Here is a 24,576-nt window from a genome sequence, read left to right on the forward strand (position 1 = left end):
CGAAAGTTGATTATGAACAACCGGGAAACTCTGAGGGCTCCTGCGGTCCCTGGGGACAGAAGCAGGTAAAAAACCCAGATGCCCTGAGCTGCTTCTGATTTCCCCAGTCCTGTTAAAAGACACCAAAGAGAACCAAACTGGAAAGACATAGCAAAGCCCTTTCCTACCTCTTCGTCCTGTGGGAAAGGGCGGTAGCTGTGGTCTTGCTGTGTGTTCCGGGTCTAGAGCCCGGTCGTCCTCTTAGGACCGTGGTGTTGATGACAGGGTCACCCCTGGGTGCTCATGGGTCTCTGGGGAAGGGCTGGAAACTCTCCTGAGTGATGGGTCTGCAATATGGCCCAGAGCCCCCTTAGATAACCGGTCTACCCTGATCACCCATGGGCTGATGACTGCTTGATTAACTCTGGTTTTTTAAAAAGACTTCCTGTTTCTTGCTTATAAAATCAACCAGTTAGGGGAATAGAGTGTTTGGGAAGCTCAAGGTCAGGGGAAGGAATTCTTAGGAGGCTTGGGAGCAAGAGGTGAGCCCCCTGGGGCCCTGGCCAAGTCTTGGGCACCCCAGTGAGTGAACCATGGGCAAGGGGGTTGAAGTACCCAAATGGCTTAAGTCAGGACAGGGGGCTTGGAGAGGACCTCTTCCTTCCTTGGGTTTCCTTGGAGGGCTACTGGGCTCTCCTTGTTCTTTCTTCCTTTTCTCAAGTTTTTATTTCTCATTCTTGCCTTGATTTGGCTGCCTCCTCACCTCAGTCATCAGATAAAAGAATTAACAGGGACCTACTGTATAGCCCAAGGGAACTCTATTGAATACCCTGTGATAACCTATCATGGAAAAGAATCTGAAAAAGGATAGATAAATGTATTTGCATCACTGAGTCACTTTGCTATACGCTTGAAACTAACACAACATTGTAAACATCAACTATGCTTCACTATAAAATAAAAAATTAAAAAAAGAAAAACACACCAAACCTCCCTCAGTCATCACAGACCACCTGTTGGGCACACTTACCTACCAGAGCCTCCTGGGTATATGTTCAACGTCAACTCCTTTAAAATAGTTTTAGAAAATGGCTGACCTTTTTTTTTTTCCTGAGCAGTTTTAGATTTATAGAAAAAGTAAGTGGCGAGTACAGTTCATACTCATCACCTGCCCTCCCACCCCCGTTTCCCCCGAGGTCAACATCTGGCCTCAGTGTGCGGCGCTTGTCGCCATTGACAAGCTGACCTTGATAACATAGCTGTTAACTGAAATTCATGGTTTCTGTTGTTCTTTGTATCCTACAGTCTGTGGGTTTTGACAGATGTATCGTGGCACGTGTCTATCACTGCTCAGCTCGTTCTTTTTAAACTTTAAGGCAAATACTTGACGTCAGAGATTTGACATGCCTGGTCAGGGCTTTTTATATGGGGCTGGTGAAAACTCGTAGGTAATTGTTCAGGTGAAGCCGTTTGTCCAGGCAGCCCTGTCCCTTCATCTTGCATCTCATGGTTTTAGGACACGCTGCTCATTCAGGACCCCACAACCCTGGTGTGGTCCACAGCATACTTTCCTAGTCTCAGCCAGGGCCTGCTGCCCTCGCCTTTCATCACGCACGCACTATCCTGCGCGTGCTAGCCCTGGCTCAGCTGTGCCCTGCAGCGCCCTTCTCCCTGGCGGAGTGCACTTCCAGGAAGCCGTCTGTGCAGCCTTTGAGTGTGGCTAGCTGCAGCTCTCACTCATGCAGTGACCCCGAACCTTTGGGTTCCGTGAAACAGGTCTAGCATCACGGTGGCACCAACCCACCCCGAGGGCCCTGGGGTCAGGAGCCATGTCCACGCCAGCCCCTGTCAGCTCCAGATATACTTGGAGCTGGGAAAGGGGGAGCTTGGCAGGTGAGAGCACTCGTGAGTGTGTGTAAAGAGAAGAGAAAGGCTTGATTTCATCAGTTCCACTCTTGAAGTTGGGGCGTCTCTGCTTCGGTTGGGTGAGATTCTCTTTGAGTGACCCAGTGCTTTCTCGTTCCAGCCGAAGCCATCATCTGGAATCCTCCGTGGTCCAGGACCTCGAACCCGCCACCCCAGCACCCTCTAGCTCCATAATCGTAAGTTGTTGGGGTGTGGGGGCCACATCTGAGGCTGGTCACTGAGGGAAGCGGGCTGCCGCCCCGACAGCCTCGTGGGGAGGGATGGGTGAGCACTGGTCGGAGGTCCCCGCCCAGAAAGGGGTGCCCAGGGAGCCGAACTGAGTGTGAATCTCGGGGGCTCGCGTTCAGAGGTGCACCCCCACCCTCCTCACGGCACCTCTGTGGCAAAGGGATGTTACAGGTGGCCTCAAGTGCCGCACCCGCACAGAATTCCTCCTCTTTCACAAAGGAAGTGAATGGCCCTTTCATGACCGAGCCTCACTTTGGCTCTTGTGTGGCAGGGCAGACTAGGATGGAAGTGGCCTAGCTGGGGGGCCCTTCGACGGGCCAAGGAGAAAACGCAGGCGGTGGCACCAGCCTCTGAAGCCGTCTCCGAGCTCCAATAATCTTCGCTTGCCTCCCCCCTTGAAATGTCCAAATGGACAGACTTTCTGTCTTCAAAGCTTCCGGCCAAACCGCTTCAAGCTTTTCATTGTTTGGGACTGGGACGCTTAGCAATAGTGATGGGTAGTTCCTTTTTTATTTGCCTCGAAAGGCGAAAATATATTTTTGTGTGTGTGACTATAGACAAAGCCGTCTGCTTTCAGATGAATTCTGTGTCCGTCATCTCCCACCAGGGAGGTTGTGTATACCATGTGTGCCTCTGTGTACTCTTGGGTCTTGAAACAGGTTTCTCACAAGGATGACCATTCAGAGGGGTCCTTGGGGAAGCGCCTGCCCCACCAGCGGGCCTGGGGAGTCTGACCCCTGTCTGTGTCGGGTGTGGGCCCCGGGGGGGGGGGGCGGCGTCCGCTGCACTCACGTGTGTTCTGCCTGTGCCTGCATCTGCCATGCTTACGTGTCAAGGACTGTGGGTTTTGTGCACCTTGGTGCTCAACTGGATGAGAGGGGGTGGGAGGTCAGAGATACTGTGAATGCCCTGCTGTTCTGGTTGGGAAGTTGTTTTGCTGGGCTCTGTTACCTCATCCAAAGAAGCGAGTGGATGGATAAATGAATGGAGGCGTGAAAGAACGAATAAACAAATAAGTAATGTAAAGAAGTATACCCTGAAGGAGATCCAGCTGGATACATAGGAGATCAATAGATAAGTTGATGAAGCAGGGAATCAGTATGTAAATAGGGCCATGCAGAAACCAGTATCCGGTTATCCTGGACTAAGGCACACGAGCAATTCAAATACATAGCACCTATCGTTTGTCCATAAGGGAAGAAAAACCTACATGACAGAAAGGAGGAATAAGGAGTCAGGATGTGTAAGCCAGCGGTGAGGCTGGGATGGTGGGGCCCGTCAAAGTGAAAAGATGGCAGAGAGGGTACCAGGGATTGAAAGTGGCAAGGGAAATGGAAAGATGCAAATTAATACGTAAAAAATAAGGTAGCTTTTAAAATTAGGGGGTGAGAAAAATACTCCCCATAAGGAGGACTATGTCAGGTTATTATAAACCAAGCATTAGGATTAATCCAAATACGTGCTCTTGGCAGCAGAAAAAAAAAGAGAAAACACCAGAGGAAGAGCTCAAAGAACAGTTAAAAGTGAAAAAAGACCCAGGGGACCAGAGATGAGATTTAACTTTAACCCAAAGTTTTCTAATTCTGGGCACACATACGTAAAGACTGAAATGAAAGAAAGTCCAAAAAAAAGAGATAAAAATGAAGGGACGAATGGGTGAGCAGTGGACATACCTGAATCCTGAAGGGAGCATGGCAGAAAGGGTTTTGAGTCATCCAGTCCTGTGAGCTGAGGTCTGTTCCATGAAGGGATTAAAAAAGAGAATAACATATCTAAATAAAAATCTAGAAATGTGGAAGAAAAAGTAACGGGTGTGAAGTCCAGAAAAATATTAGTGGGTGAGCAGATCAACACACAGAGGAAGGCAGTGCTAGGAGTTGAGTAATAGGCGGTCGTGAATCGAGGGCTGTGGTTAGTCCGACCCTGAAAGCCACAGGACTATCAAAATATAATAAATATCTCAGTGAACAAGTGAGCGAGCATCTAAAGAGACAGAGATGGCGTGGAGTGAGGAGGAGAGGCTGTGGTCACGCCAAAGCTCCAGGAAAATGAGAGAAGACAAGTGAGAAAAAGTGAGAAAGGAGGAAACGTGGAAAGTTGCAACGAAAGAGAGTAAAAGAAGGCGATAAATGAGGAGATCCTTGGAAGCAGGCGAGGCTGAGAATCCAAACTGTGGATCAATATGGGTCAAAATCTGAACAGGCACTCGATGAGTAGAGGAGTTAATACCTAATAAAGAGAAAAAGAAACAGGAAGGAAGACTGACATGAGTGAATGAATGAAGGACAGCCAGAAGGAACCAGTGACTGAGAGGCGGGGCTGAAGGGCCCGGGGGTGCTGTTTGCAGGTGACGTTAGGCTCCATCAGGTCGTGGCACCTGAGCTCCAAAGAATGCGAGAGAGAGAGTAAAGGCGAGAAACAGTGAAACTGAAAATGGGAAAGAAACGACAAGTCAGAAGCCAGATTAGAGATGCGAATAGCAAAAGGAATACACTAATAGACAGATAAATGCATGTATAAGAGAGGGTTGTTCTAGGAATAAGAATGGGAGGGGACGTGAACCATGCGCATGGATGGATCCACATCTGGGCTTCTGAGATGGGTCACCACCCACCCAACCAGGAGGCAGGTCCAAGCCGAAATACGTAAGGGAGGACCTCAGAGAGGCCAGGGCGGGAGGATCCATTGCTTGTAGATTCTCATGTATCCAGTCAGGTACCCTGCCATCTAGAAGTGTAAAAACAATTACCAAAGAGAAAGCCTGGATGGGTGCATGAATGCCCGAGAGAAAAAATTTGCAGTGATCAATGAAGCTGATGTTGTGAGGGGTGTTAGGGTGCAGCCGTTTCCTGGTGCCCAATCTCCAAGAGAAAGAAAGGCAGTAAGAAAAAAAGCCTGAAAGACTGGTAGAAAAGAACAATTAATTAAGATGGGAGGGGAAAAAAATAAAAAGTTTCTATAAAGAAGTAAAAAAAGATAGTAAGTATGTCAGTGAAGTCTGTGAGAGGGGACTGGTTTAGCACAGATTATCCACATTCATTCAGATCTCCTGCCCCAAAGTTGATAAACAGTAAAAAGAACAATAGCATAAATAAAAGCCTGCAGGGATAAACACATGCGTTCCACGAGACGGCGTGGAATGAGTTTGAAAAATTGAGGGGGAGACGGGGAGAAAGAAAGGTATGGGAGAAGAAATGGAAATGGATGGATGGAAGAGAAAAAGGCACTTCCTGGATAAGTGCTTAAGAAACATATTATTCATTTAATATAAAAACTAGTAAAAGCTGAAGTTCATCAGAAAGAAAGAATAAATAAGGGGATGGCTGTGTGAATGAGTGAATGAGGAAGGGGACTTTGATGAATTAGCCTCTGCACCTGAGGCTCTTGAGAATAAAAGAATACCAAAAGAGCCAGTGAGGATGGAGGAGGAGCATAGGCAATTATGACAAGAAGGATATTAGCAATAAAAGCATATTGAATGAATAAATAAATATGTACATAAATTACGAGAGACAGGGCCATGCTAGAACAAAAAAAATGAGAAGGCACCATGCAGCAGGAATTGTGAGTGATTCAAAACTGGGCTCCTGAGAGAATTAAATAAGTCCTCCTGCAAATCACCAGTACAAGGAGTTAACGAACCAAAGGGGCCCTACATGGACCGGTGCCGAGAAGCCTCCAGGAACTGCAAATGATAGTTAATCCAATTCTGTGCACCTGAGGTCCATAAATAAAAGAATAAATATTGAAATAGAAGAGTGAGAAAATGAATGAAAGGACCCACGAATGACTGAATCAGTAATGGGAATGCCTGAGACGGCCCATGGGATTGTCACTCATCTCACCCAAGACACCTGAGGTTCCTAAGAGTGAAAGAGAAGCTGAGAAAGAAACGAGGCAAAAGGGAAACTTAAGTGAAAGAGAAAGGTGGGGGGCCCAGCAGAAAGGCAGTGAAGACGTGGGTGTGTCGGAGAGAAGGGTCTGTTAGGATTAGGGGTGAGGTGTTCATCAACCCTAATGATGGATAAGGTCACCCAGTCCCCTCTTCTAAGGCAAAGGAGGATGGAGAGATTAAAAAAGAAGAAGCAAAAAAAAAAAAAAAAAAAAAGAGAGAGAGAGAGAGAGAGAGAGAAAGGAAAGACAGTAAACCAACCACCAAAGTGATAAATGGTTCGTTAAGAGAGGTTGTCTGAACAGGAATGATAATTAGTTTACATACTACTCCTTAAATAGATAAACGCATTACACCTTTCCAAGAATAAATGAAAAATAGAGCAAATACCCAGCCCCAAGACAAGGCTGCACCTCCAGCCTTTTATTATCTTTATATCATAAAATATAGGCAATGGAGGTCCATAAATAAAAGAATAAATAGCAAAATCTAAAAGGTGACTAGTGGCGAGGAAGAAAGATTGCAAAGGCAAGTAAGCACATGGGCCTGTGATGGTTGTTTCGGAGGTGGAGTTTTGACCGCTCTCATGATTTCGCAGGATAAGCCAGGATGAGAATGAAAGGAAGGGCAGATGTGAGACGGCCTGAGTGGATGAATGAGATGGTGTTGCTTGGACCAGGGGTGTTGCATGTGGGATCCTGACTCATCCTTCTTGACCTGAGTTTGTAAGAATGAAGGAATGAAAGTAAGCGTGAGAGAAACAAGAAAGCAGAAATGGAAATAATGTATAAACAAATAAGGGAGACCTTCATGAACCAAAGGCTGTGATTCAAGTCATGCTGTTGAAGTCAGTAGTGAATGAGTGGAAGAAATGGCTGCATGGAAGGAAGGGAGGAAAGAAGGCGAAGGAAGAAGGGAAATGAAGGGAGAGCGGGGGGAAGCCTTCCTGTCTAGGGCCTCCGGGTCCCCAGCAGCTGGGTGGAGTGGGTGGCCCTTGGCATGCGGGGTGCTTGTGGCGTGCACTTCCGGCGGGGAGGGGCTGGCCCGGGGGGACCCTTGCCTGGAGTGGCACCGTCACATCCTGGCTGTGGGGCCATTTCACCTCGTTGCTCTCGTCCTGTTTTCTCCGTGTGTAGACGTGGAATGGCATCGGCTCCCTGCTTGGGTGGATCGTGGGGGCAAATGCTGCCCTGCCTGTTGGCAGTGCCCCGTCTAGAGCCCCGGAGAGGCAGAAGGGCTCGGGCCCCAGGAGTCTGCAGAAGGTTGCGGGAACAGGGGGTGTTGGGCCAGGTGGGTGTCCTGGCCCCTCCCTGGGCCTGGGTCACCTGTGGGGGAGGCTTTTCCCGCCAGGGGGCAGCAGAGGGTCAGGGAGCAAGGGGCCCTGGGTAGAGCGTTGTCCTGGTAGGGGTGCCCCCTGCCTCCGGGGCCCGCTGCGCTGTCCTGGGGCGGGGTGGGGGCCCCCCTCACCTCCAGGACCCGTGCAAGGGAGAGGCGGGTGGGAAGGGGGCCAACATGGCCTCATCACAGAAACCTTGTTCCCGCAGCTTTCTGAAACATGTCCGGGAGCCCTCCAGCTGGGTCATCCGTGGGTGGGCTGCTGTCCCTTCCCAACTTGGGGTGTCCTGGGGCAGGTGCATCTCAGCCCGGGGTTGGCAGAAGTGGTCCCAGGACCCTGCCCCCGTCCCCCTGGCATCCCCGGAGCCCGTTTCAAGGCCTTGCTACCTTCTCAATTGTTTTGCGATGTACTCTCTGTATTTTGGCGAAAAAAAAAAAAAAAAATGGCCTTTGCATGCTGTGTTGTTGAACGCGTCTTCTCTCCTCCCGCCCTGCCCCCGCCCTGCCCCTCGCTGGGGCTGTTTGTACTGATCATTTTGAATCCCAGGGACACCCTGGTTCTGTGTAGTCCCTTTTTCTCTGTATTGGTAGGATTTGTGCACCTGTGTGTGGTGTGCCTGTGTCTGTCTATCAATCCAAGGATCAAAGTCCCTCTCGACTTCTCGATTCCAGTCTGGGATATTAAAAAAAAAAAAAAAAAAAATTGGATTCCTAACCAGTGCCCTGAACGTGAGGAGCCCACTTGGCTGGACCCAGGATTCGTGGCTAGGAGCACGGGGAGCCCCGGGGGTGGAATCTGGTGGAGGTGGGGCTGGAGCGTTGCCTGGTGGGTGGGGCTGAGGGGCTGATTACTCTGCTAGGAGTGACTCTGGGCCCCGGGTGGGGACAGGGAGTGGTCGGGGTGGGATGGAGTCGGTGGGTCTAGTCCAGCCCAGCAATGCCCCAGGCATGCTTGGATGTCAGGTGGCAGGGAGGCGGAGAAGCAGGAGCCGCAGCTATAGACAGGGTACAGGGAGGGAGCCAGGGGCCCGGGCCCAACCTCTGTGCTCTTAGCGCGGGCCCTGAGTGGACACAGGTGGCCTTTAGGAGAGGAGGACGCGGAGTCACGTGTCAGGAGCTACCCTTCCCTGCCTCCAGTGCCACGTGTCCAGGCCACGTGAGCAGGGCTTCACGGGCCCGAGATGGTGCTGGGGCTTCAGGGCTCTGCTCTCTTCTGTTTTGGAATCTGGGGGCCCGGGTTCTGCCTGAAGCCTGGGGTGGGGGGTGGCGCACTTCTTAACTCCAAAGACAGCTACTCAGAGAAGGGTCCCCAAAGAGCCCCCCAAGCAGCCCGGGCATCATCGCGTGGGCTGGAGTGGGGGTCAGGGGAGCTTGGGGCAGGAAGAGCCTGGGAGGGTCTTTTGGAAGAACCCGAGTGTGGTTGTTTTAAAAGGCAGCTGAGGGTTAGAAGGTGGAGAAAGTGTTAGGTGTAGAATGGGAGGGGATCACAGCCCAGTTCGCAGAGGAGATGGACAGGAACAGAAGGAGACTCCTAAGGAGAGGGGCCTTCTCCCGGGGACCAAGGGGCTGTCCAGGGTCATGTGGGTGGAAATAGGCAGGTGGGGGAATGTCCCGAGGGGAGGGTGGGTCGGGATTGGATGAGTTCTGTCCTAGGAATGCTGGGGGCCTGAGGGTCCCTGGGTCAGGGTTTCTGAAGGTCTCCAGTTCTGGGACGCTGGGTTTCAGCCCAGGACTCCCAGGGCCGCAGAAGCCAGGGGTGGAAATTCCACATGGGCCCTTGTCTGGTTCTGTCCGTGCCCGACCCACGAGGTCCAAGGTTGGGTTTCAGCGCTCCTCTCTGATCACGGCCTGTCTCAAGTGTGTGCTTCCTCTTTCCCTTTTCAAAGAAAGAACAAATCTTGTCTGTTGACTTTGACCTTTTCAGGCACCCCTTGCACAAATCCTTCCCTTGATGGTACCAGGAGCCACAAGTCTCCTTGGATTTCTGTATGACTCCCAACTCAGGGAGGTTGGCCTTGGGGCTGGCCTGCCAGAGGGTGGAGGGCGGAGGCTGGGTCTCTGGGGCAGATGGGCCAGAGGCCCTGCTGTGATCTTGACTGTAACTGGTGTGGATAGCACATGACTTGGAGCAGATCACCCATCATTTGACATATCACTCATCTTTATTTCTCCCCTTCAGATTCTGTTTATAAGCACACTGTTTTTTTAATGGACATCTAATTTTTTAAAATGAGCATCCATTTTTTAAACCTAATTGCTATTCTCCACCACATACACTTTTTTTTTTTTTTTAATTTTTGCATCCCACCTTTTCCATATTCCGCTGTCAACATTTTTCTTTCTTCCATATACTTCATCACCTCACTGGCTGCCTTGTGTCTCACTGAGTGGCTGTATCAGTCATTCACCACATCAACCTACAATCATCACTCTGGCTATGCATAATTCATCTTTTTTAATGTTACAAATTATGCCACAGCTAATAACTTAGCACACCCCCCTTTTTCATTCTTATGAATTATTTTCCCACACCTGGAAGTGATCTTTGCTTTGTGGTATGTCAATTTCTCCTGCTAGGCTGTGAACCCTTGAGGGCAAGGAGCTTGTTGCATTGATCTTTGTATCTCTAATGCCTGAAATGTTGTAGATATAAATGTTAGATGAGAGGATAGGAGGATGGATGAAAGTGTGAGTGAGTGCCTGGTTGGCTGTTGGAGGCGAGGATGGGAGAATGGATGAATAAATTGGAGTGGTGAATGAACAAATGAATTTTCTGGTGTTGAGTTTCTTGAGGAAAGGCCAGGAATTTTTGTATGACTACTAATTTCAGAAGGCTTGTAGCATTTTATGATGTCCAGGGATGTATTAGCATTTTGTTAAGATGTTGCTAATTTATCTCTGTTAAAAAGTGTTTTTCTGTCATTTTAACTTGCACTGCTTTGATGACTAATGACGGTTGAACATTTTACTGTGTTTGTTAAAAAAAATTACATCTTCTGTGAACTGTTTGTCCAAGTCCGCTGGGTCATGGCTTTGTGGTAAGACTGGCCAAGGGTGGAATGAGGGTCCTTGGGATGTAGTGAGCCCTTCATCTCTGGGGTCATTCAAGGGACAGGACAGGCAGATACTCGATGAGTGTAGCTTCAAGGAGATTCAATTAGTAGGAGTGGGGTTGGCCTAGATGACCCTTCAGGTCTCTTTGACTCTTCCTGGAAAATGCACATTGGGATGATATTCTCCCTTTGGCAGCCCAGTGACGTTTAAGGCTGCTTCTCCTGGGTGGGCTTGTGCATTTATGATCTATAAACTCTCAGCTCACCCTCTGTAACTCTTGTGGTGCAAGAATCTCTTTGACCCTCCAAGGTCCAGACAACTGTGCTGCCATCTTGAATGTTAGTTAAGTGGTGGCCTTCCTGCCTCCACCCCCTGCCCCCATTTCACTTTGAGGAAGACAACCCCTTGGATCACCACTTGGCACCTCTCAGGGCAATCAGCTGAGGCAATCTGCTGCCCTTCATGTTCCTAGTGCCCTCTGATGTGTGAGCCATTGTCCCACTGGCCTCCATGGTGGTCTTTGGGGTTTAATTAAGTATTTCAGATCAGGTCAGATAGTGAATCTGCCTTCAGAAATGGGGCAACTCAATTCCACAAGCCAAAGAGTAGAATGGCCCCCATATTCTCCTTGAGCTTCTTCCCTCATGGTTCACCCCAGGGGTAGCCAGGTCTCAGAAGTCATCATGGCCATTTGGGAAGGGCACGTGACCCAGCTTGCCCCTGCTTTCCAGAATACCCTCTGCTTGCAGCCGAGGGCCGTGTCTTCCCACCGACCGTCTACTATAGCACTGAGCGCTGTTTGCCCGTGTCAGATTTCTCACCCACATGTTTGGGAGGCCAGTGATGATTCCCAGCATTACTTGGATCCATCCATCCATCCATCCATCCATCCATCCATCCATCTATCCATCTATCCATTGCATTTGGCCTCTCAACCTGGTGCTTTGGCCTTTCCCTTTCCTGAAAGCAAACCTTTTCCTTGTGGGCAGGCTGTGTAGCGCCATGGGCTGTGGTTATGAAGTGAACGCCCTTACTTGTGGCTTCTTCCTCCGGGGTCACTGCTCTGAGCATGTCCCAGCTGGATGTCGTCTGCCACATCACCCACACGGCTTCCTTCCCCATGGCGCATTCCCATGCATCACACACTGCGAGGGATCCAGGGCCCGGGGGCCCAGGGTGGCCCCTGTCCCCACCCAGGAGTGGAGATGTCCCCTCCCCCACCCCAGGCCACCTTGCCTGGTGCATGGCCCCTGCCATGAGCTTTGCCCTCAGCCTCTCCACTTCCTCTACCAGATGACAGCGGTTGTAACTCATCCTTTCATCCCTTCATTCACTCCACTCCCAGCCCGCAAACATTCGAAAAGGTCAGCTGGTGCTATACTAGAGCTGGGTCACAAGGTTGCATTGCGACACCCCCTCTCGAAAGAAAAGATGAGTGTGTTTGCTGGGGGCTAGTCACAAGGCGGGATCCTTGGTTCAGCGTGCCCACCCCTCGGCCAAAGTTCTGTCGAAATTTTGATTGCCCTCTCCAACTTCGTTCCTCTGCAAACTGGGTTGATTAGTAATCAGCAAGCTGTGTTCCCTGGGTGCTCAGAAATCATAGCCCAGAGTCTCAAGAGGCTGGAATGATAGCTGGAGTGGGGATGGGGGGGATCTGAAACAAACAGCTGATTCTGGCCGTGAGCAGGATTTCGAGTCATTAGGACATCTTCATCTTGCACAAAGGGCGAGTTTCAGAGTCCTTCCTGTCCCTCGGAGATTGGTTCATTCTGGGCTCTATTGAGAGAAAACTGGGGAAGACGATTGCTGGTTTGGATGGTGAGGGTCATGCCCCACCGTGAGGTCTGCACAGAGCAATCTATTGGCACAGCAGGGCATCCGGGCTGCCTGACGCTTGGCAACCCCGGGATGTATCCGTGATCCAGGTTCCCAGCCAGGTGGGGCTTCCCACCATAGATCTTGGGGGCTCTCCTGGGAAGTCTGCGTTTGACTTACTGCCTTGGACAGTGGGTGTAGTGGACAAAGCCAGGACCCTGGAGCTGGACAAGCATGTGGTTTAGACTCACGGGCACGGCCGAGTTCTGGCTGCTGGGCAGAACACGGCGCCCGCCTCTCAGGGCTGTTGTGCGCATCTGCTGTAACCGAGGTTTTGAACTGTGACCCTGTAGGGTGGTGCGCGTGCCCCCGGGAGTAGGCGGCGGGTGGCGGGGTGACAGGCTGGGAGGGGCAGCCTGATTGGGACAGCTCAGTGGGCAGTCTTTCTAGCAAGCACACAGCAGGTATTATGGGATCGAATGCTGAATTCATATGGCATTTGAAAGGTAGGTAGGGGTAATTTTGGGGTTAGGGTTAGGCTGGGGAATGGGGATCGCTCTGGGCAATGCCCTGGCCCCCTGGGGTACGCGTTCGCACCCACCTCTGGAACAGGTTGTATCTTGCCTACCACTGTGTCTGGCCTGTGGGCGGCACTTACCCTCCACAAGTGACCCCTCCCAGCAGTATCCTCCCCGCAAAATATTAGGCACCGGTTGTCAAAGACACTACACCCCCATCCCCCAACCCCCCACCGCCCAATGTCCCCTCTCCCCCTTCTCAACATTTGGGCTCAAGTGTCAGCTGCCTGGGTGCCTAACACAGTACCAGGCCAGTGGTAGGGGTCGCCTTCCATTTCTGTTGGAAGGATGAATGAGTAGATGGTCGAATAACACAATTGTAACCCAGTGTAAGCAGCGATTGTATATAACCTTGACTAAGAGATTGTCCTCCGCTCCTGATTAACCTGTTAACCAGTTACTGTATCTTATGGACCTTTGTGTGATATATGTTGTTCAGAAACCAGGACTCTGGTTTCAGATGTCACTTGGTGGAACTTTCGCTGTCCGATGAACGAGTCGATGTTTTGTGTTAGAAACGAGAATCTGGCTGATGTGTAACTAACTGTGCACGGCCGGTCAAGGCACTTCTCTGTGACCATTGGTCTTCTTTTGGTCTCCTTTTTTCTAAGCCGTGGGTCACCGGAAAGCTTACCTCACAGGGTTGTTGTGAGAGCTCAGGGTTGGGTGAACTTTAACGGCATTCATTAAATGCTGGCCGTCACTGAAAGTGATCATGTGTTGGCGGCTGTCTGGAAGGGAGCAGGGAAGCTTTCGCTAGTTCTAAATGAATAAAAAGTTGGTCTTGACCTTATAATAAGATTGTATTTCCGACAGTCACTGGGACGTGTGAGACAGAGGTCAAGTAGCCTGAGAGTGTTCAGTGATGCAGGTCCAGAGTAAATATTGCCTCAGTTAATGAGTGATGGCTTTTCTCCTTCCTTGGAGGCTCCTTTCCTCTCCCCGCCTCCCGCCCTGGGCAGCTGTTTGCGCAGGTGACTGTTCCTGCCAGGTCTGTGGAGGGACTTTTGTGAGTCCCCCAAGGGTATTTGTTAGGGGGGAGGAGCAAGGACCGTTTAGAGAGAGCCCAAGGAAGGGTTTCTGGATAACATCCTAGGGACTAAAACTCCCTCTTCTGCCATTTAGGGAAAAGGCTCCTGCTCATTTGGCATGTGGGCCCATTTAACAGATGAGCGAGTTGTGTCCAAGCCAGGATTGAACAGTCCTCCATGAAAAGCCAGAGGGTGCTCTCTCAACTCAGTCAAAGCAAACCCTCCCAGTTCCACGGCTGGTCTCTGCCAGCCCAAATGTGCCCCAGGGTGTCCCTGTCCCTACCACATGCCTAGCAGTGCCCGTGTGGAGCTTCAGTGGGACCTGGAAACTTGGCCGAATTAGATATTGCCCCTCTTCCTGCTTAGGAGACATCCCCTTGGGGTCATTGTGGATCCAGGGGTCTCCACGAGTGCACGGAATTCCTTTCCTGGCCCTTGTCTCACATGTGGAGAGCGGGGTTCTGCAGAACACCCCCAGATTCCATTCCAGGTGGGCTGGAGTTGGGGGTCTCCTCTGGCCCCTCCCCCTGCAGAAGCCTCCCTGACCCCTCATTTGGCCTCTGGCTTTGACAGCCTCAGTGGGCTGTGTCCACACGTGGCCACCCTGTGTCCTTGAGAACTTTTCTGAAGCTCCCGAGGGGATCCACAGGTAGAGACAGGTGGCTAGGGCCCTCCTCCCAAGGGACTGTGAGTCTGTGTGTAGGTGTCTGCTCCTGGATGGTCCTCGGGCCTGTGTGCCCAGAGGTGAGGAGTGTTTTCAGGGCCTCGTCCTCCTGAGCAGGGCAGGCCTGGGTCCCTGTCTCCAGAGGGTGGGGAGAAAACTGAGGCTCAGTGAGGGTTAGGGTTTCGAGTCAGGGTCAGGGTCCTCAGTGAGGGTTAGGGTTTCGAGTCAGGGTCAGGGTCCTCATTGAGGGTTAGGGTTTCGAGTCAGGGTCAGGGTCCTCAGTGAGGGTTAGGGTTTTGAGTCAGGGTCAGGGTCCTCAGTGAGGGTTAGGGTTTCGAGTCAGGGTCAGGGTCCTCAGTGAGGGTTAGGGTTTCGAGTCAGGGTCAGGGTCCTCAGTGAGGGTTAGGATTTCAAGTCAGGGTCGGGGTTCTCAGAACCCCCTCCCTGACTCTGAGACTTAGACTTCTCTGACCCTGATGGTCCTGCTTCCTGTGTAGTAGGCGCTTAACAGATGCTCACTGATGGGCGAGCGGGGTTTTAGTGGATGTGAAAAGCTGAACTGACTGTTGGCTGATGGACACATTGACTCTGCATGCATCTCTGTAAGGAAAGAGGGTGTTTCTTGGCAAAGACTCTCCAGGGCAGACCCTGAGGGTCTCTGTCTGAAGTGGGGGCTCACCCTGGGGAAGCTTCTGGATGCAAATAGCTGTCTTCTGACTGTTTCTGGAAATATTTATATCTAGAATAAAACTTTGTGTGGGCTAAAATATGTACTCCTATGTGCTGTGGTCCAAGTTATTTTTTAAAAATGTTGTTGGCATGTAGTTGACACACAATATTGTGTTATTTTCTTCTGTACAGCAAAGTGACTTGGTGTTACATATATATTCTGTTTGCATATTCTTTCCCACTATATTGTATCACAGGGTATTGAATTCGGTTCCTTGTGTCACGCAGTAGGTGGTCCAGGCAATGTTGCTAATGCGGCGTTTGGCAGGTCCCCAGTGGCAGAGGTGTTCTGGCCACCCCCTTGCCCGCTCTGGGTCTCAGGAGCCCTCGCTCTTGGGAGGGGAGGTCTTTGACCTGAGAAGTCTTTATCCTCACCACTGGTGACCAACCACCTTCGCCTATAAGGTACATGCCTGGTCTGAGATGCTGCCTGGTCACCCAGCAAATGAGGGGGGATTGGATCCCAGACCTTAATTCCTTTCTTTCACTCTATCTTGTCTCCCCAAGCTGGGGCTCTGGGGGGTGGGGATCTTACTCATTGGAGTTCTGGGTGTGGCCGCAGTATTTGCCCGTGCAGTGGCCTTGAGGGGTTACTTGAACCATCCCAAGCCTGGTTCCCCTCTCTGTAGAATGAGTACGTAATGGCAGTGTCTGCTCAGGGGCTGCTGGCTAACCTGTCTCGATGGGCCCTGTACACCGGTCCTGAGAATCAAGGTCTGACGTTCAAAGCTATCTAAGCACCTATATGTGTGTGGCCTGGATGGGTTTGTTCACCTGTAATCTGAAAATAGTCACATCTACGTGGCGTGGTTATTGTTGGGTTTGAGGAGGTTGTTTATGTGAAAATCAGTGCTTTGTTACCTGGCCTCCTGTTTGAGGTTGGCCACAGCGCCCTGCAGCCTGTGGGTCCTGATCACAGAAACCCTGTGCTTTCTGGAACTATGGTGGCCCCAGAAACTGCTGGGCAGAGTGGAGGGTGTCAGGGGAGCACCCGGCCAGCCTAGGGGACTCAGTGAGGAACAGGAAGCTTTGCTCTTCAATACAGAGATGTAACAGGTTCAGAGGGGAGGGGACTGAGGTCCAGGTAGGCAGAATCAGGGAGAATTTTCAGAAACTCCCAAAGGAGGAGTAGGTTTCCAGGTGGCTCAGATGGAAAGAATCTGCCTGCAGTACAGGAGAACCGGGCTTAATCCCTGGGTCAGGAAGATCCCCTGGAGAAGAGCATGGCAACCCACTCCAGTATTCTTGCCTGGAGAATCCCATGGACAGAGGAACCTGGCAGGCTACAGTCCATGAGTTTGCAAAGAGTCGGACACGACTGAGTGCCTGACACTTTCTCTTTCAGAGGGGGAGGAAGCTGGTAGTTTAGAAAATGCCCTGGTCTAATTGGTAATGGCTTAGACAGGAGAGCTGGGGTGGTTTCTCCGAAGGCCAAGATTTCTAGATTTCAGTTGGTTAGGCGAGGACCATCGGAGTTACTGATGCAGGAGCGTGTGATGCTTCTGGAAATTAGAGGAGGAGGAGACCAGGGAGGGGGTGATGTGAAGGGTACCAGGTGGAGGGCAGGAGCTGGTGGCTGGGTGCTCCCCTCTCCCTGTGTGGTCCAGGCCCCGAGCATCCCTTCTCCTAAATGTGTCTGCCCCTTGCCTGCTGCCTGCCTGTGTGCATAAGAACTCTTGTCAGCCTGTGAGCCCGGGAGTGGATGGCCTTCATCTGCGCCTATGTCTCTCTCAGCCTCCACAGCCACAGGGGACACCTGCACGCGTTCCCACGGGACAGGCTGGACCCAAAGACTCTGGACCTGGGCTGACCCCCCTGTGCGGAGGGGCGTGTCCTCCCCGCCTCCCCTCCCTCTGACTGATGGACTTCACTGATCTGAGTGTCAGACACGCGGGCCGGACCCCCTCCCTGCCCCTCACGAACCCTGAGACTTGGGAGAGCGCCGGGCCTCGCTGTCCACATCTGAGAAATGGGCTCGGACACCTACCTCACAGGGCTGTTGTGAGGAGCCTGTGCCAGGGTCGGAAAGCACCCTCCCCCAGTGGCGGGGGCGGGGCTTGGCACGGCCCATTGTGCTCTCAATAAATATGTTTCTTGTCTTAACAAAAACAGCGATGGATGTGCTACTAATCTGAGGCGGGGTGAATGTTGGGATGCTGTCTGGCTGGGGGCTTCCTGTCACCTTGGGCCCGTGTGATGGGGGAGTGGGGGAGCCAGCTCGGGTCCCGGGAAGCCACCTGTCCCCTGCCCGTCGGGCACTCAGGGGCGATGGGAGGCCCAGAAGCAAAGCTGGCCTGCTGGGCTCCTGAGACAGATGCATGTTGGGATGGACTAACCTGGGCTGGTCCCCTTCTTCTGCTGGTTTGAAGATGCCAGGTTTCTTTCTAGAAAGGCATGTAGACAGGAGATGGAGGTGCCACTCCAGGGCTGTGACTCTTCCTCCCATTTCTCACACACCGCCAGGGCCCTGGCAGGGGGCCTGGTAGAACAGTCGTAATGCTTAAACCAATGGTGAGTGGACTGCCATGCGGTCCAGCCGGGCTGTGACCCAGGGCCAACATTCATCCCACCAGTTGGCTTCTGAGCAGGTCTCAAGGGCCCGAAAAAGTAGCTCCTGAATTGCAGCCCCTGCCCTCTGGCAGGGGGGCACCCCTTGCACCCCCATGGCTCAGCTCAGGAAGGTCAGACTATTGACCAGCAGTATATGGCTGGAGCCGAATGGGGACAGAGGGGGACAAGTGCTAGGGAGCTTCGGACCTGAGCCCACGAGGAGTCCTGGGACAGCACGCTTGGCTTCGCTGGAGCAGATGATCTGGACCCTCACCCAGCGGGAAAGAGGGGCTGCCCACTGCCACTGCCTCCGTCAACGCCAAAACCACCAGCACCGCCACTGGCAGCGCCAAGGCCACCACCAGCCCTGCCATCTCCTCCTTCCCCATTTCCTCCTCTTCTCCGTCCTCCTTTTCCTCCCCCTCCCCTCCCCTCCTCATGAGGAAGTGCCTCAGGAGAACTACAGGCAAGTCCCACCGTGATTGCACGGGGCTGAGAGTGGCCCCTTTGCAAAGAGAAAGCACCACCTCTGGACTGTGGCCATATCTCAGCCAAGGAGGCTTGACCCCAGTCCCTGAAGGGGATGTGGACAGTCCAGGCAACACTGAGATGAGGAGAAGACCGCCTCTTAATGTGCCCACCAGATGAGTCTATGCCTGGGCAAGCGAGAGCTGAGAGTCCAGGAGAGTCTTGCTTGTAGTGGGCAGAGTCCCAGTCTCTGATGAAGCTCACACATCCAGAAGGAAGGTCCCCTTGATGTTCCAGAGCCGAGAGCCTAGCTCCACCATCGGATGAAGCTCACACATCCGGAAGGAAGGTCCCCTTGATGTTCCAGAGCCGAGAGCCCAGCTCCACCCTCGGATGAAGCTCACACATCCAGAAGGAAGGTCCCCTTGATGTTCTCGAGCTGAGACTCCCAGCTCCACCCTCCAATGAAGCTCACACATCCAGAAGGAAGGTCCCCTTGATGTTCCAGAGCTGAGATTCCCAGCTCCACCCTCCAGTGAGGCTCAGCTGTCTGTGATGAGGGACCTCTTTGATGTTCCAGAGCTGAGACCTCATCACTGGCTTCCCGTGAACCTTGGTCATCCAGACTGAGGGCCCCTGTGATGTCTAGAGCTAAGAACCCAGCTCTAGCCTCTGATGAACTTCACATTGTCTGTGATGAATGACCCCTGTCTATGTTCCAGCACTGAGACTCCAGCTCTGGCCTCTAGTGAACCTCAGGCATCCAGAATGGGGGCCACTTTGATATTTCAGAACCGAGACCCTAGCTCCAGCTTCCGATAAAGCTCAGACAGGTGGAACTGAGAAAGTCTCAAGGCCGTGGGCTTGCCTGGGCAGGACTTGATGTGGCCAAGGTTTGACTGGACTGGAGGCGGCAGAGGGGACTCTGCTTTCCACGTGTGGCCTGCAGACTCCTCACTAGCAGCGCCGGAGGTAGCCTTTGCATCCCGTAGGAAGCTGGGTTCCAGATGCGTAAGGAGAGAGGTGCAGCAGGGACTGCTGGCGGCGGAGGAGGCGAGGACGAGCCCAGCCGCAGAAGTCATGGATCGTGGGTGGGTCCTGCTGCCGAAGCCCGCCCCTGAGTGTGCAGCAGAGCACTGTTCAGTCGTGTTGGACTCATGGCTGGCTGCGCACCAGACTTGACCCATGGGGCTGCCAAGTTGGCTGGACCCTGGAATGTAACCCAAGCTCGTTTCCCTGACTTAGCTCCTCTCCCGGGGGAAGGTGCTAAACGCCCACTGGCCAGTCCAGCGTGAGGCTGAGACCTTGGGGCTGGTCAGATCTGGTTGCCTATTTCCAGCAACGGAAGCTTATTATTGAGGTTGGGGCTGCGAGGGGGCCAGGCCATCGCCATGGGTGGTGAAGATGGCGTGGACAGCAGAGGAGGCCCCAGACAACACAGGGACTTGATGGTTGCACGTGCCGCTGTGTTTTGAACTGGGACCCTACTCCCAGCACCTGGATGGTCACCGTGATCCCTTGGACGCTGGCTTGACCCCAGTCTGTCCACTAAACCAAAGAGGGGTGGCAATGAATGAAATGAGGCCAAAAACACTGCCTTGCTCAGAAACCCTAAGAACGTTGTGGGCTGACACAGTCGAAGTGATGAAAAGTGTCAACATTGTGGGAAGAGAATGCTGAGTGTTATTCTGCATGTGCTGACTTTAAAATCTGTAGACTGGGAGGTTCTGAGAATCTGATATCATCATTTATGCCATTCAGACATAGCTACAATGATATATCCTAGAAACTGACTTATTTTCTGCAGTTGGAGTCTGCAGGAAAAGGGAGCAGCTAGCGAGCATTCTTGGAAAACACATCCTAACGATGCCAGCATCGTTTTGGTGATGTTTCCTGGAAATTCATTCGAATCTGGAACTGTGCACACAAGAGCTTCTTTTATGAGTAATTGGAACTCGAGACCTGGGTTGGAATGGAGGAGAAATGTTGTCTTAGAGGACTGCCCCACCCCTCACCGTCATTGGGCCAAGTTATTTTAGGAGATTTCCAAGAACAGGCAATTATTAGAATCACTCCTTGCTGATTTCCTAGAAGTCCTCACAACAGTCTCTTAAGCCAAATGTGAAACGGGTGTGCCAGCGGGCTCATAATGTTTGTGAAAAAAATGTGAAGTTGCTCTGTGACATCTTCAGCTGCAGGAAGCAAGGCTCAAAGTCGAACGGAGGTGGTGGAAGTCAGGACAGAGGGAGCTTCTGGACCAGGGGGCAGAGCCTCCAGACTTGACGCAGGTCGAAGATGATGATACAGCCCCTCCCAGAAAGGCTGTCGAACTGTCGAAGGTTTTCTGGAGTGTGCTAGGTATTGTGCTGAGACTGGGAAAAGAGACAGATTTGATTCAGTCCCCGCCCTCCAAGTGCAAAAGACTAAATTCCAGGTGCTGTTGCTGCTGTGGTCTCAGTGTAGAGGGCTCCCCTTTGATCAGGTCCATGGTGGTCTCCCAGTCAGCTCCCATTTTACAGATGGAAACACTGAGGCTGAGAGACAGATTGGTTACTCGATGTCCATTTAGACCAGACCTCTCTCTCTGGAGGTCAGATCTTCCAGACAACAGACTGCCTCTGACTGTACTGAGATTCAGGAAGAGACCGGAAGGCTGAACAGATTGCCCACAGACGCCCATCAAGAGAGCAGAAGTGGGAAGACTTGGCGCCAGAGCTCCTGTCTCCTCGGGCAGATTGACTGTGACGGCACCCGTGCTCCAGGACCCCAGCCCCAGCGCCACACTGGAAGACCAGGCCAGAGGGAGTGAGGCTACTCGGCGGGATGGAGTGATGGGACAGGAAGACCCCCTTCTGGGGATCTAGGGAGCCAGGCTCAGCCACTGTTTGTCTCTGACTCTCCTATGGGGCTTTAGTTTATCCCGTCAGTCACTCTGTCCTCCTCCTCCTTTTTGGAGGAATGTTTTAATGGGAGCCCCCACTTTTGGTGAGTGAGTATTGACTACTTGGTGACATGGATTCCATGGCGAGGAGGCAGGCAATCCCTGAGGGAGATGAAAATCACGGCCTTCTTCCTTCCCAGGAGCGGTTGGCTCGTGCCCCAGGTATTGTGGATGCTGCCAGCTCCGCTCTTAGAGGAAGCAATAACCCAGAAGATGCCCTGGGCTGCCATTTTCCCCCAGATGACTGTAATCTTCCCTTCTTATCCACACTGGCGGCCACCATCTCGTTACCTAAGTTCAAGTTGACCTGGGCATCCTCTGTGTTCTGTGGCAACCCTATGTGTGTGCTAAGTCACTTTAGTTGTGTCTGACTCTCTGTGACCCTGTGGGCCCTAGCCCACCAGGCTCCACTGTCCATGGGATTCTCCAGGCAAGAATACTGCAGAGGGCTGCCATGGACGCCACCGGGGGATCTTCCTGACCCAGGGATTGAACTCGGGTCTCTCTTAAGTCTCCTGCATTGGCAGGGGGGTTCTTTACCACTAGTGCCCCCTGGGAGGCCCTGGCGGCTGGGGAAGCTGGGGGGCTGGAGTGAGACAGGAGCCAGCAGCCTGCAGAAAGCTTTCTCTCAAGCCCCCTTCACATGGAGGGGTGTGCTCCACACAGGCCGGTGGGAGGCAGGACACCCCCCGACTCCCCAGCACTTCTCAGGAGAAAGTTTGGCCTCTAACCCTCAGCCCTGCACCCTGCATCCAGGTTGAGCCTTCAGGGAAGTCAGTCCCAGGAGCGGCAAAGACTCTACAGAGGCCGGGCCCACTCGTGGGTGGGTGGAGGCGGGTTGGAAGGACAGATGGGCAGGGCAGTGAGGGGCAAGACGGCAGCCAGCTGGTCTAGAGTCAGACCAAATTCCAGCCAAGTGTTACTCAAGTGATTGGCGGAGGAGGGGGAGCCCCACCCCAGGGAGACTTATATCAGGCTGATTTGGTAGCTGGTACTTGCCAGAAGCCCATAGTCCGCTGCCTCCCCGCGGCTGTGGGGCCTCCAAGGCCAGAGCTTCTCTGGGCTCCGAGTGGCCCTGGGAGTGGGGGAGGTTGGGGCCGGGAGGGGGCTGGCAGGGCGTTGTGGAACGTTACCTATATACCTGCACTTCACAAAGCACTTTATCTGTCTGCTTGGTGTTGGTTGATGGTGGCAGGAGTGGATGGATGTGTGCCTGTTGGGGGCTGGGTACCCCTTGGGCCCCGCATGTCACAGGGGAGACCTTAGGGCTCAGAGACAGATACTCCCGTGTCCATAGGGCGCTGGGCCCAGGAGCGGTCTTTTCTGAGATACTCTGGCCAGGGCCTCGGTGCCCAGGAATCAGGCCACGCTGCTAGGAGCAAAGCCCCCAGGGCACCCCTGCCTGGTCATCTGGGGTTAATGACCCAAGCTGGAACTTGCCTCTTTAGAATTGGATGTGACCTTGAAGGGTCTTAGCCAACACTCCCCATGCAGCCCAGACTCATGCCACCTACAAGGGGGCTGTTTCTGAAATTTCCTGCCACCTGGAACCCCTGACTCAGATCAGTCTGCACCCCTTCACCCCAGCTCCTGCACTGTCCCCAGCATCAGATAGGTACTTGGGTGGCTGCCCCAGGTTAGTCTCGAGTGCTCTCCCGACCCTGGGGGATGGTGCTCGTGGTGCAGGGGGGCCCTAGCCTCGGTTGGGGGATGGATGTGTTTGAGCCTGCCTGTGTGTGCATGGGTGTGTGCACGTGTGCAGATGTGTGTGTGCATGTGTGTGTGAGAGAGCGAGAGAGACGGTGGAGAGTGACTGGAAATGAGAGACAGTGGGTCTCTCCCTAGCCTCCGATGCCCTGAATCTGAACTTCACATCCATTCCCTCGCAGACCCACTCTCTGCAGTACCCCCTGCCACAAGCCCCCTGTAGTTCCCCGCCAGCCCACCTGTCAACGAGCTTTGCCACCATGAACATGAGAGTGGCATCCTTAGTCCTCGCCCCTTACCCTTCCCGGTCCGTGCCCCCCAGCCCACCTCAGTGCCTCTCCTTGGCAGTCTTGCCCCCAGGAGCTATTGATGCCCCCTCTCACCAGCTGTGTTCCCGAGTGGGGCCTCCCCCGCCTGCAGCCCCCCAGTTCCTTCCTCCCTTCCTGGAACTCTGATCAGCTCCCCCAGGCCAGCCCCAAGACCCCAGCTTCCCCAGCAGCTCACAGTATTTGTCCAGCCACCTCCTGGATGGAGGGATAGGGTGTTGAGCTGGACATGTTGGGTCCTGCCCAGTGTCTGCAGCCTGCTCAGCCTCCCTGGCCACGGCCTGGGGTGTCTGCCACCCACGGGCGCTGGCCAGGACCTCTGGACCCAGATGTTGGCACCGCACTGCGGCCTCGACAGAGCCTCGGACCTGGACGATGCCTGCAACCCCGGCACTCAGCCCAGAGGCTGCTCCATCCAGGTCAGTTCCCATCTGGTTGTCCCAGGTGCGCCATTCCCTTCTCATCTGGGGGATGCGTGTACCTGAGATTCAGAATCCAGAAGGGTAATGTTTGTCTTTGCAATGCTTAGGGTTGCATTGGTCTGGATTGAAGGTGCTAAAAACGCCAGACTTTTGCTGATGAAAGTCTGTTTTGTCTGATTGATTTGCCAGTGAGGTTGAGAGTGGATGAATCCAATGAGCTCTGTGCTTTTTGATCACATAAATATTATGTGATACCCAGGAAGTCACATCACTGCAACTCTGTAAGCTTGACACGAAAGCTTTGTTGCCAATTTAAAAGTGGGCTGGGGGAAGGGGGGATTAGGTGGCTTTTCAAAATTCCTTCATGGGGAGTGCCCCCACTCTAGGGCATCCACTGTTCCTCACTGGCAAGCTTCTCAGCTTGGTAGTTGTTCTCTGAGCTTTGTACAAGATGGGTATTCTGTTAATGCAGGTGGGCAGGGGTGTTAGTTGGCACTCCCGGTCCCATCTTGAGCCTCAGAGATTTCTAGGCCCAGTCTGTGGGTCCTGGGTTCCTCCTCCACCCACCTCTAGTATTTGGGGTCCATCGCATGCATGTCTGCCACCATGGGCCCCTCAGCCTGGCTCCCCTCACCCAGCACTGCTTTATTGTACGCCGTAAGTCCTGGGTCCCGGCCCACCCTTCCCCGTGGGCCGGTCATCTCGGGCTCTCATCACCTCCACCTGGCCTCTGTCATCCTGAGCACAGCATCTCATCTCACTGTGGACCTGGCCATCACCCATCCATCATCTGCCTCACTCCATCATCCTCGCTTCGGGGCTCCCTCTGGCCCCCAGGGCCTTGTACATGGTAGGCTTTCATTCATTCGTTTGCACATTCGGTGAAGGTCTACTGTGTGCCAGGCCCTGTGCCAGGCAGCAAGTAAATGGA

At 52.9% G+C, this 24,576-nt stretch overlaps 1 long non-coding RNA gene and 1 other non-coding gene across 16 annotated transcripts in view; both read left to right on the top strand.

The window, feature by feature from the left end:
- GTL2 (WAS/WASL-interacting protein family member 2) overlaps positions 1-17,340 on the top strand; it is a 35,219-nt gene extending 17,879 nt beyond the window's left edge. For 8 of the 15 annotated variants that reach the window (XR_009597287.1, XR_003585778.3, XR_009597288.1 and 5 more), the window contains 2 exons: positions 2,006-2,081; positions 2,405-17,340. This is a non-coding gene — a long non-coding RNA (WAS/WASL-interacting protein family member 2). The remainder of the gene's footprint in view (positions 1-2,005; positions 2,082-2,404) is intronic. The other 7 variants (XR_009597289.1, XR_003585773.2, XR_009597290.1 and 4 more) reach the window with 1 other exon arrangement.
- Positions 17,341-24,461: 7,121 nt separating this feature from the next.
- MIR493 (microRNA mir-493) lies at positions 24,462-24,576 on the top strand. Its single transcript, NR_107884.1, has one exon. It is a non-coding gene; the product is annotated as a microRNA mir-493 (primary transcript).

Source organism: Ovis aries, chromosome 18 (assembly GCF_016772045.2).
Source record: "Ovis aries strain OAR_USU_Benz2616 breed Rambouillet chromosome 18, ARS-UI_Ramb_v3.0, whole genome shotgun sequence".
Classification (NCBI taxonomy): domain Eukaryota; kingdom Metazoa; phylum Chordata; class Mammalia; order Artiodactyla; family Bovidae; genus Ovis; species Ovis aries.